Below are 12,477 nucleotides of genomic sequence, written 5' to 3'. Positions count from 1 at the left end.
TTACACTTTAAACTCAGAGTCTCAGTGGTTCAGTGTATCAAAAATCATTCTGGCGCTGATTGATTATTATTTGTTCTTTTGTTCTTCAACAGAACTGATTTGTTGTTGAGGGTCACAGATATTGTTTTTTCTTGTTTTCATGCAAAAACATGAAAACCTAGAAACCGTTGTTCTCATCTGAATTTTTGAAAGACGTTGAGCCATTCAGGATTTAGTCATTTTCTCTTTAGAATAAATTAATTGTAGATGGTAACTCCTGCTGTTGATATTAAGCCTACTGTTTAATGGATTTCAACAGAATATTTTCTTATGTTGTTAAATACTCTGATTCTGCTTTCTTGGCTTTCAAAAATAGATTTAGTGTGTAAGTTAGTTTTGTCGCCTCTTAAAATAAAGATGAATTCACAAGAAAATATGGATACAAAATGCTGAAACTGTTTCACATCATCAAGAGACAAACTTTACAAATCAAAGCTGTTAATTATCCTGGTTATCAGCATCTTGTTTTTAGTCAAACAACATTGTATAGTAGTATATATCCACTGTACCAAATGCTTTGATTGATTCAGTTTGGTGACAGTTTCAGTCATCAGATTTAGATTTTTCTATTTTTGGGTCTTTTGATGAGTTATTTCAGTTGTGAATCTGTTGTTTTATTCTTTGGAAACAAGTGTTTTAATATAGTTTTATTCTAATTCAGTGTTTAATTCTGACAGTGCTTCTGCATACTGTGTGTGTCATATTGGTGGTGTATACATGGATTGATAAACTGCAATGTTGAGTCAGAAGAGGAGATACAGGTTGTTTCACTTTCTTTACAAACATCTATCAAATAGTCATGTGACTTTACAAAATGTAAAATCTTACAAAACAATTATACAACCAGTTTTTGCAAAATACAATATTCTTATTTTATTAATGGTTTAAATCTCAATATCTTCTTTTCAAAACAACAAATTTCTTACTGAAACTGTTTCAACTTCAGTTTTCAGAACACAGTCTCATAATCTTTGTGTCACCTCTTCAACATTTATGGACAGTTTGAACTTATTTAGTTAATATTTCTTTTTGTAAAGTCACATGACAAATTAACTGATTGTATATAAAGAAACCTGAAACAACCTCATACCACCCTGATGATGCTAAATGTTTTTTGTGTGTTGTTTTCACTTTTTTGACTTTTTCTATAATCTTTTGTTTTGGTGAAATATGGGATCATTGGAACATTTATTGAAATGAAATCATGTGAGAAGTTTAGAGGGAAAAATCACTATTTGGTGGAGCTGTTAACAAGACAACAACACAGACATCTAAAATGTGACCTCAACTACACACTGCTTTTTGTAAGATGTCAAAAGCCAAAAAGGTTGGAAACATAGTGGAGTGGAAGTACAGAGTAGCATAAAATAGAAATATTTAAGTAAAGTAACTCAGTACAGTACTTTAGCATTTATACTTAGTTACTTTCCACCACTGGATATTCAGTGTGTATGTACAAGTAAAAAGCATTTCCAGTATTGACACATTGTAGAATATTGCAAATATGGTGAAAGATGAATGAGGCACATGAAAGCCATTTTGATTTCTAGAAATTCTGTGAACCTATGCAGTAATTTGAACCAGTTTAAAATCATAGAAAAGCACAAACCATAAGGAAGTACATGATACCTTGTTTATTATAGCACACCAATACATCTTGGAGTCCAAAGAACAGGAACAGACTAATAAATCACACAGAGTCCAAAGATGAGTGAATGAGTCTAACCAGCTACAATGGTGATAAAACTGAGTCCATCTTGAAAAATTAACATGGCACATTTGTACACAAATGTTTTTTGAAATGAAATGAAATCTGTTTGAATATGGAAAATAAAATGTCAACTGAGAAAATTATAATCAAACACAAATAAAGATAGAGACATTTACCAACACACCTCACTAATGTTTCCTCACATCATATAGTAAATAAATGTCATCTTTAGAGTCTATTATCAGTGTTTTTTTTCGTCAACTGTTTTTGCAACAGTTTCTCTGTCTTCATTGTGACCTGAAGTGTATTTAACTTCTTAACCTTCCTGTCTGGGTTTAGATTTCTCTCACTGTCCGGGGTCCAGAATAAACTTTTAAGCCTGAAGGACAAGTTGCACAGGTTTGAGGTCACATCTTGTTCTATATCTTAGTAATAAAAGCAGAAAGCAACTTTTATTACCATTAATGATTAACCAATGAAAGAGGAGGGTGAAGCTGAAGGCAGATCCTGACACTTTGAACAGAGCCACGACGCCATTACAGGGTTGGAATCTCTAACCGAACAACGCTCACTTGGAGGACAGTAAGAAGCAAACTGGAAATTAAAAATTGGTGAGTCTCTCTTTGAAAACAATTTGGAAAACAGAGAAAATGGCTGAGGAAGATGCTCTTCTCAAAAGTTTCCTGACTTGCCATGTGTGTTCAGAGACTTTCAGAGATCCTGTGTCTCTGACCTGCAACCACAGCTTCTGTTCAAGCTGTCTGAAAAAATTCTGGGAACAAGCGGAAAACAAAAACTGTCCCATTTGTAAAAGAAAATCTTCAAAACATGACCCAGGAGTGAACTTTCAATTGAAGGAACTGGCTGACTCCTTTGCTGACAGACAGAAAATCATCTGAGATAGAAAAAGGAGAAAAGGAGGTGGAGGTGGTGTGTAGTAAACATCAAGAAGAGCCTGAATTGTTCTGGGAGGATGAACAGAGAGCTGTGTGTCCTGTCTGTGAGGTTTCTCTCCACCACGGTCACAATGTGGTTCCTGTAGAACAAGCAGTCAGTGACCTGAAGGACCAGCTGAAATTTGACTTAAAGTCTCTACAGGACAAGAGGGACAAATACAAACAAGTGGAGAAAACATACAATGAAGTGATTCAACACTCCAAGAAGCAGCTGTTGTCCACAGAGAAGCTGATCAGAGCAGAGTTCAACAAGCTCCACCAGTTCCTGAAAGAGGAAGAGGAGTCCAGACTGGCAGCTCTGAGGGAGGAAGAGGAGCAGAAGGGGAAGACTATCAGCAGAGAGATGAAGAGGATTCAGGAGCAGATCTCCTCTCTGTCAGACAGTATCTCTGCTGTTGAAGAAGACCTGCAGAAACACAACGTGTCATTCCTCAGCAGTTATAAACCCACTCAGACCAGAACCAGAGCCCAGTGCTCACTGTCAGATCCAAAGCTGGTCTCAGGAGCACTGATAGATGTGGCCAAACACCTGGGCAACCTGTCCTTCAGAGTCTGGGAGAAGATGAAGGAGAAGATCCACTTCAGTCCTGTCATTCTGGACCCAAACACTGCAAACCCCCGTCTCTGTCTCGCTAATGATCTGACCAGTGTGAGACATAGAGACACAAAGCAGCAGCTCCCTGATAATCCAGAGAGACACACTAATTATGCCACTGTTCTGGGCTCTGAGGGCTTCAGCTCAGGGAAACACAGCTGGGAGGTGGAGGTGGGAGACTATCCTAGCTGGTATGTGGGTTTGGCTGAAGAGTCAGCTGACAGGAAGGGAAGATGTCCTGCCTCACCAGAATATGGAATCTGGTGTTTAGAGTATCGCAGAGGAAAATACACTGATGGTCTTGGTAAGACTGTCAGAGTGAAGAAGAGTCTCCAGAGGATCAGAGTCCAGCTGGACTATGACAGGGGGGACGTGTCCTTCTACGACCCTGAAGACATGACTCACATCTACACTCACAGAGACACTTTCACTGAGAAATTCTTCCCTTATTTCAGTATTGGAGAGAAGGATGATGATGCTAAAACCACTGATATCAAAATCTGTTAAACTGAGATTTCTCTGTGATGGTCAGGAGGTGTGTGTGTGTGTGTGTGTTTGTGTGTGTGTGTGTGTGTATCATCAAGTGATAAACATTTATACAGATAATTAAGGCTGTTTGTTAGATCTCATTAGTCTGGTTAGAAGATGTTGAGCAGTTTTTGTTCAAGTTAAGTGATTCTATTTATTAATCGTCATGTCTGATGATTTATTTCAGTTTTGATCATGTTTTAATTTCATTTTTTACACTTTAAACTCAGAGTCTCAGTGGTTCAGTGTATCAAAAATCATTCTGGCTCTGATTGATTATTATTTGTTCTTTTGTTCTTCAACAGAACTGATTTGTTGTTGAGGGTCACAGATATTGTTTTATCTTGTTTTCATGCAAAAACATGAAAACCTAAACCATTCTCATCTGAATTTTTGAAAGACGTTGAGCCGTTCAAGATTTAGTTGTTTTATATTTAGAATGAATTTATTAAAGATGGTAACTCTGTTATGTTTACTGTTTAATGGATTTCAACAGAATATTTACTCATGTCGTTAAATACTCTGATTCTGCTTTCTTGGCTTTCAAAAATTGATTTAGTGTATAAGTTAGTTGTGTCACCTCTTAAAATAAAGATGAATTCACAAGAAAATATGGATACAAAATGCTGAAACTGTTTCACATCATCAAGAGACAAACTTTACAAATCAAAGCTGTTAATTATCCTGGTTATCAGCATCTTGTTTTTAGTCAAACAACATTGTATAGTAGTATATATCCACTGTACCGAATGCTTTGATTGTTTCAGTTTTGTGACAGTTTCAGTCGTCAGATTTAGATTTTTGTGTTTTGGGTCTTTTGATGAGTTATTTCAGTTGTGAATCTGTTGTTTTATTCTTTGGAAACAAGTGTTTTAATATAGTTTTATTTTAATTCAGTGTTTAATTCTGACAGTGCTTCTGCATACTGTGTGTGTCATTTTGGTGGTGTATACATGGATTGATAAATTGCAATGTTGAGATGATGATCAGCATAAAATAAACAAAACCAACCAAAAACAATTTAATTTAATTAGTTTTTTTTCTGAATCAACTATATTTTATAAAATGTACATCTGATGGATGCTGCTTGTCATGATGTGTAATTAAATCACCAGCAGTTTTTATTCTAAATGTGTGTCAGTCAGAAAAGGAGATACAGGTTGTTTCACTTTCTTTACAAACATCTATCAAATAGTCATGTGACTTTACAAAAATCTTACTAAACAATTATACAACCAGTTAGGACCAGTTAGTCTCATAATCTTTGTGTCGTCTCTTCAACATTTATGGACAGTCTGAACTTATTTAGTTAATATTTCCTTTTGTAAAGTCACATGACAAATTAACTGATTGTATATAAAGAAACCTGAAACAACCTCATACCACCCTGATGAAGCTAAATAGACAAAACATGTGAGTAATAAAGCGTGACATATTAGAGAATAGTTGTGCAACCTGTTTATTTTAATGGAGTCGTGTTAATTCTCACACTGGTCTGCACCTCGCTGTGTGTGTCAAACATTGAAATAGTCAGAAAAGGAGGGGAAACTTTATTAAACAAATCCTCAGATGATAAAACTGAATGTATGTGTGTTTACCCTCCACTACTTCAAGACATGAACATAAACTCTAAAAGAGGCTTTTCAATTTCAAAGAAATCATTTACAACAGTTTCCTCCAGAAATATATCTATTTTCAGTTTGAGACTTTGTATTTCTTCATTTAAGGTGTTGATAAGGATTGTGATTTAAGTGTTGTGTAAAGGTTATTTGTATGTCGGCGTTCATCATTTTAACTTGAAAGATTAAACTGAAAAACTTGAAGTTGTGTATTTTTTCATTCAGTCTGGTTCAGCAGTAAGTAGCAGCAGTTCACTCATGATGAGAAGACTTTGTTCTGTGACATGATGTCAAAGGTAAAACACTTTATAATCATGTTGGTTCCTCATCACTTGATGTTCTGTTGATCAATATTCACTTTAAATTAAAGGATGAGGCTGGATATCTTCTGTTTTTCTTACTGTCATCAAATTTCATGAACAGATCAAACATCTGTCCATCAACACTTCCTGTCCCCAGCCTGTCTGACACTCAGTCCCAAACACATTGGTTCCTACTGTAGATTTGAATCTTTAAAAATGAGTCACAATTATAGAGTTTCATTTAAAAAAACAGCCAAAAAGACATTATTTTTTAAAAATTCCTCTATATACCCCGATTTAGTACAATTTTCAAAGATAATTCTCACATTATCACACACACAGTATGAATACAGTCAGTAATGTTGAATGGACATATTTTTCTTCTTTCACTATAAGTCCACATGGTGGAGACAAAGTACACATTTTGGTTACAGCCTGTTAGTATTTTGAAAAATCCTCATTTGATTTCCATTTTCTGAAAGTTTCTACACGTATATATTGTTAAATTCTGTTTAGTTTGGTCATTTTTACTACTTTCTGAATATAAAGTTCACTGTTATCTTTCCTTCAAAGAAACTGACACTCTGCTTGTCACATTTTTACTGTATGGACAAGATATTAGATGAAAAGTCATCAGTGGCTGAAGCTCATTATGGAGTTCTTCACTGAGCACCAATTTTGTCAAAATATACTCAGAAAAATTCAGATTGGAAGTTTTTTTCTGCTTTTCAGAGGTTCACATTTATTTTGTGCTGCTGTACCATCATCATCAAAACTCAGTTCTCCAAAATACAGACTGGAATTAATTTAAACAATATCTTTAATATTCTTACCTCATCTTCCTTTTGTGCTTCTTTCTTTTTCTGCTGCTTTATAACAGAAGTACACACAGAGCAACATAAATATCTATATCAGTTCATGTTTTCTTTCCTCCCACTTTACACCACAAACATTTCACTGTTCAAATGCAAATCAGTGACATCATCATGACCAACACTACTGATGGAGTGGTGCTGAATCCCGGACATCTTGTAGGAGTCAGTATTTAAGTGAGCTGCTCCCTTGTGTCTCATGAAAAACTCGATCCAGAACACGGCTCAGTCCAGAGGCTTCATGGGCTGGTCTCTGTGCAGCCTGGAGAGCTCCTGCATGTTCTCCCTGTAGGACGTCTCATAAAGCAGCGCCACCTCCAGGAAGTTGTATTTCTTTAATGTGCCAATGTGCAGCTCTTTGGCAACACCCCTCGCTCTCATCCTGAACAGGTTATCATCCTGATCAAAAATCAGAGGAAAGCCGACAATGGGAACTCTGTGGTAGATGGCCTCTTGAAGTGTGTTGGTGCCTCCGTGAGCCACTAACACTCTGGTCTTTGGGTGTCCTCAAGTTCAAGTTCCTTTTATTGTCATGTGCACAATAATTACAGTGAAGCAGTCAAGAAAAAAGTAAAAGTCTCCTGGTGCTTCTACTGTACGCAGCAGTTCATATCATTATCATATTCATGCCACACAGGTTTCCTCCACTGGAGCCAGCAGGGGGGTCAGCAGCTATGCTAGCAGTGTGTTAATGTACCTGACAGCTACAGAGAGCTGGCCTCAAGGCCTCTGGACCACATCAATAATACAGGACACAGGGCCGATAGATGCCAATCAAATATTAATTTATCACCCCTCCTCTCTTTGTGTTTCTTACAGCTCTGGCTCTCTCTGGCTGGCCTGTAACTCACTGAAAACACACACACACACACACTGTATACAGTCCCTGTTCACATCTACACCCTTAACCCTCAGTGGTCCTGTATTCAGAGTTCCTGGGAGAGTGCTTGACTTATATGTATATATGTGTTACATGGAATGAGAGCTCCGTTTGAGGTCACCATAATTTAGAGGGAACACTGTCTGGTTCTGCTGTTTGAGCACACATACTGTACATACAACGTAATCTTTTCTGTACTGCCAGTACTCACCTGCATGTGCACTGATAGCAGTGTCCCTACACAGAGTGTAACAATGAGAGAAAATAGTTCATGTAAACACTGATACTTTTACTGTGATGAGTTGCAGTGAAACATCACTGGAACCAGTTTCAGGTGTTTTTTGATGTATTTTAGTGTTTTTTTCTACAACTGTAAACAGAAACTTCACAGCAGATGAAAAACTTGTATCTGTTGACCTCCAGTGGTGAAAGCTGATATGCAATTTTTAATGAAGTACATGGATTGTGGTGACTAAAATGTGATATTCACAGTGGAAGGAGAAGTATTTAGATCCTTTAAGAAAAAGTACCAATACAGCAATGTAAAATACTCCATTACAAGTAAAAGTCCTGCATGAAAAATCCCACTTAAGTAAAAGTGCATAAGTATTAGCAGCTAAATGTGGTATAAGTATTGCAGTAAAAGTAGTGGTTTGGTCCCTCTGACTGATATATTATTATATTGACATCATTAGATTATTAATACTGAAGCATCAGTGTTAGAGCAGCATGTTACTGTTGTAGCTGCTGGAGGTGGAGCTAGTTTCAACTACTTTATATACAGTTAGCTAGTTTAGTCCAGTGGTTCCCAACCTAGGGGTCAGGCCCCTCCAAAGGGTCACCAGATAAATCTGAGGGGTCGTGAGATGATAAATGGGAGAAGAAAGAAGAAAAAACAAAGTTCTGATACACAAATCTGTTTTCAGCTTTTTCTCTAATCTTTGATTTTTGGTGAAATATTGGATCAAGCCAAAAAAAAAAAGGCTGGAAACCACTGGTTTAATCTTTAACAATGTGTTGTATTTTAAAAGCTTGTTATATTATCCATTGTGTCAAATCTTCATCTGAAAAGAAACTGCTGTCAAATAAATGTAGTGGAGTAGAAAGTACAATATTTCCTTCTGAAATGTAGTGGAGTGGAAGTATAAAGTAGCATCAAATGAAAATAGTCAAGTAAAATACAACTACATCAAAATTATGCTGAAGTACATTACTTGAATAAATGTATTTAGTTACTTTCCACCACTGGATATTCAGTGTTTATGTACAAGTAAAAAGCATTTCCAGTATTGACACATTGTAGAATATTGCAAATATGGTGAAAGTTCCTGAAAACAATCTGGAAAATATTTTAGCAATACAGTTCAATATTTATCAGTAAATCAGACACTTCTTGTTGTTCTTTGCTTAAAAGTCATGCTTTTTTAATTTAAAACCCATACAGCAGATTTTTTAAAGATGCCAGAAGGAAACTTTAGGAATCACATGCACACAAAAAACAATAATGAAAATGAATTATATATTTTAAATGTATTTTCTTTATATATCTTCAGGACAGATTCAAAGTGTCTTAAAACCAATACAGCTGATTTTTAGAAAGTCCAGGCAGGATATTTGTGAGCTGTGAACAAAAATCCTTATCTTGAACATTCAGTCTTATCTTGGACTTAAAGTCACAAGTTTAGCAAACACTGAGATCAGCTCATTCAATAAAACATGTGAGTGTAAATGAAAAAGTGAGCAGATTATGTTAAGTGCATTTAGGGGGATGCTTGTGTGTTTGAAAATGTTATTCAATTTGTATTCTGTTACAATTAAAAACTGTCAGGACAAACATCAATTTGATGAATAAAGACTGATTGATCTCATGAATATACTAATCAGTATAGTAATGAACTGCAAAACTGCATTTTGTCTTACCTACATTTTATATTCATATACACTGTATTTACATTTGGACACTTATGGAATATGGAAAATGTACAAATTATAATTAAACACAAATTCAAATATAGACACAAACTCATTGATGTTTCTTCACAGCATACAGTAGATAAATGCCTTGTTGAGAGTTTAATATCAGTGTTTTTTTGTCATCTGTTTTTCAAACAGTTTCTCTGTCGTCACTGTGACCTGAAGTGTATTTAACTTTGTGATGCAGTAAACATCAGCCCCATTAATGTCTGTGTTTACATTTCTCACACTATCCAGGATCCAAAATAAACTGGAAAGTCTGAAGGACAAGTAAGTTTTAGGCCGCATCTTGTTTTTGTTTTTATTACCATTAATGATTAACCAATGAAAGAGGTGGATGAGGCTGAAAGTAGATTCTGACATTGTTGAACGGAGCCACATCTCCTTAACAGAGTTAAGATCTCTAACTGAACAACGCTCACTTGGAGGACTGTAAGAGGCGAGCTGAAGGGAAATTAAAAATTGCTGAGTCTTTCATCTGAGAATAATTTGCAAAAAGGAGAAAATGGCTGAGAAAGATGCTCTTCTTGAAAGTTTCCTGAGTTTCTGAGGCCACGACAGGGTATGAGATCTCTGCTGGAAAACACTTTTGAAAGTTTCCTGAGTTGCCATGTGTGTTCAGAGACTTTCAGAGATCCTGTGTCTCTGACCTGCAACCACAGCTTCTGTTCAAGCTGTCTGTAAAAGTTCTGGGAACAAGCTGAAAACAGAAACTGTCCCATTTGTAAAATAAAATCTTCAAAAGAAGATCCAGGGGTGAACTTTGCACTGAAGGAACTAGCTGACTGGTTTGCTGGCAGACAGAAAGCTGAATCATCTGAGACAGAAAAAGGACAGAAGAAACTAATGGTGGTGTGTAGCAAACATGATTTGTTGTTGAGGGTCACAGATATTGTTTTTCTTATTTTTGTGCAAAAACATAAAAACCTGAACCATTGTTCTCATCTGAAAATCATTTTTTGAAAGATGTTGAGCCATTCAGGGTTTAGTTATTTTCTGTTTGTCCAATATTTATTAATGATTTAACTCCTGCTGTTGATTTTACAATTATGTTTCAATAGATTTGAACAGAATATTTACTTATGTTGTTAAATACTCTGATGGCTCTGATTCTGCTTTCTTGTCTTTCAAAAATAGATTTAGTGCGTAAGTTAGTTGTTTCAACTCTTAAAATAAAGTGAAGTAAAATAAAAAATAAAAATACAGTAAAAAATACAAAATGCTGAAACTGTTTCACATCATCAAGAGACAAACTTTACAAATCAAAGCTGTTAATTATCCTGGTTATCAGCATCTTGTTTTCAGTCAAACAACATTGTATAGTAGTATATATCCACTGTACCGAATGCTTTGATTGATTCAGTTTTGTGACAGTTTCAGTCGTCAGATTTAGATTTTTATATTTTTGGGTCTTTTGATGAGTTATTTCAGTTGTGAATCTGCTGTTTTATTCTTTGGAAACAAGTGTCTTAATAGTTTTATTTTAATTCAGTGTTTAATTCTAACAGTGCTTCTGCATACTGTGTGTGTCATTTTGGTGGTGTATACATGGATTGATGAACTGCAATGTTGAGATGATGATCAGCATAAAATAAACAAACACAAAAACAATTTAATTTAATTAGTTGAACCAACTGAATCAACTATATTTTGTAAAATGTACATCTGATGGATGCTGCTTGTCATGATGTATATCATATGTGTGTTGTTTAAGCCAAGACATGTACCACTAACATAATCCCATCATCCATGATAACCCTATCATGTTTAGTACCTTTCTGCTTGTTTCACTGTCAGAACGCTAAAGCTTCTATAGAAATTGCAAAATTTGGAATCATGCAATTGTTAAGTTGTAAATACTTTGATTAATGAAGTAACCATATTCAGGAACTATGCCAGCCTGCCTGTGGACTGGGGGGGACTGACTTTGCTCCCCCAGAACTCTGCGACCCCTGGCATTGGCTAGGATGCACCTGCTGTTTGCTGTTTTGCTGTTTTAAGCTGATGTTTTTAAGCTGTTTTAGGCGGCTCTTTAAGGAGCTCTCTTCCAATGGAACCTTTTCAAGTCCAGACCGGCCTACTCACTCATTATTACCAGATCCAGACTCCAGCTTTTCACCCCACCACATCGGACTCCATTCTCCGCAAGAAGCCACCCCAGGGAGCAAGCAAGTATTCGTACAAAACCTCCATCAACTTGCTTGAACCCTGGTGCTTTCATGATTTGTAATTTCAATTGGAAATTCTGAACTAAGCTGTGGTACAATTGATTTAACTTGCTGCTTCTCAGGTAACAGTCATTTCATCTGTTTATCAGGTACCAGCTACACAATAGATAACTCTACATCATGCATTCAACTCATTCACTAGCCATAGCCTTGTGTACCAGTTTCCCTTTCCCTCTTGTGTCATGTTTGTAAAATGTTGTAGTGTTTAGTACTTGTAGCTGTAGTATTAGTAATAAATGTGTATGTAACTAAAGTGGACTTGTTTGTGTTTTCTTGTGCTTGCATGTCAGTCACTTAACCTTAAAAGACCTATACCCTTGCAAAATCATAATTAAGATTAATAACAATCATAATTCTAATTGACCTCTCTTGTGTGTCCAACAGGGGGGACTGTTTCCCTTTTATTATACCTACTCTAATATGAGTTATGTCACTGGACAAATAATTTCATGTTGGAGTTGTGCACAATAATAATTCATAATTCCCCCCATAAAATCATAAAGATACTAGAGTGCACAAATTCCTACATTTTATACTTAAGGAAGAAAAAGATGACAGAATATAGCCATTTCACCTTTTATTTCTCATATATGATGACACTAAAAAGCCTATATATGAGACAAGGATCCGTACTTTACTGAGTTCAGAGTAAAATATTTTACTCTGAGGGACATGCTGGCACCACCATCTGCTGGTGATAAAACTACATAGCATCATTCCCCTCTATTAATAGGAACTGAATGCAGATTTTGACATTGTAGATCAGAGTTCAG

The 12,477-nt window shown here is 35.9% G+C and overlaps 1 pseudogene; it reads left to right on the top strand.

Moving 5' to 3' along the window:
* Positions 1 to 2,035: 2,035 nt before the first annotated feature.
* LOC137168506 (zinc-binding protein A33-like) lies at positions 2,036 to 3,991 on the top strand (annotated as a pseudogene).
* The last annotated feature ends 8,486 nt before the right edge of the window (positions 3,992 to 12,477 follow it).

This window comes from Thunnus thynnus, chromosome 2 (assembly GCF_963924715.1).
Source record: "Thunnus thynnus chromosome 2, fThuThy2.1, whole genome shotgun sequence".
Lineage (NCBI taxonomy): Eukaryota > Metazoa > Chordata > Actinopteri > Scombriformes > Scombridae > Thunnus > Thunnus thynnus.
This window is presented reverse-complemented; position numbering and strand designations above follow the sequence as displayed.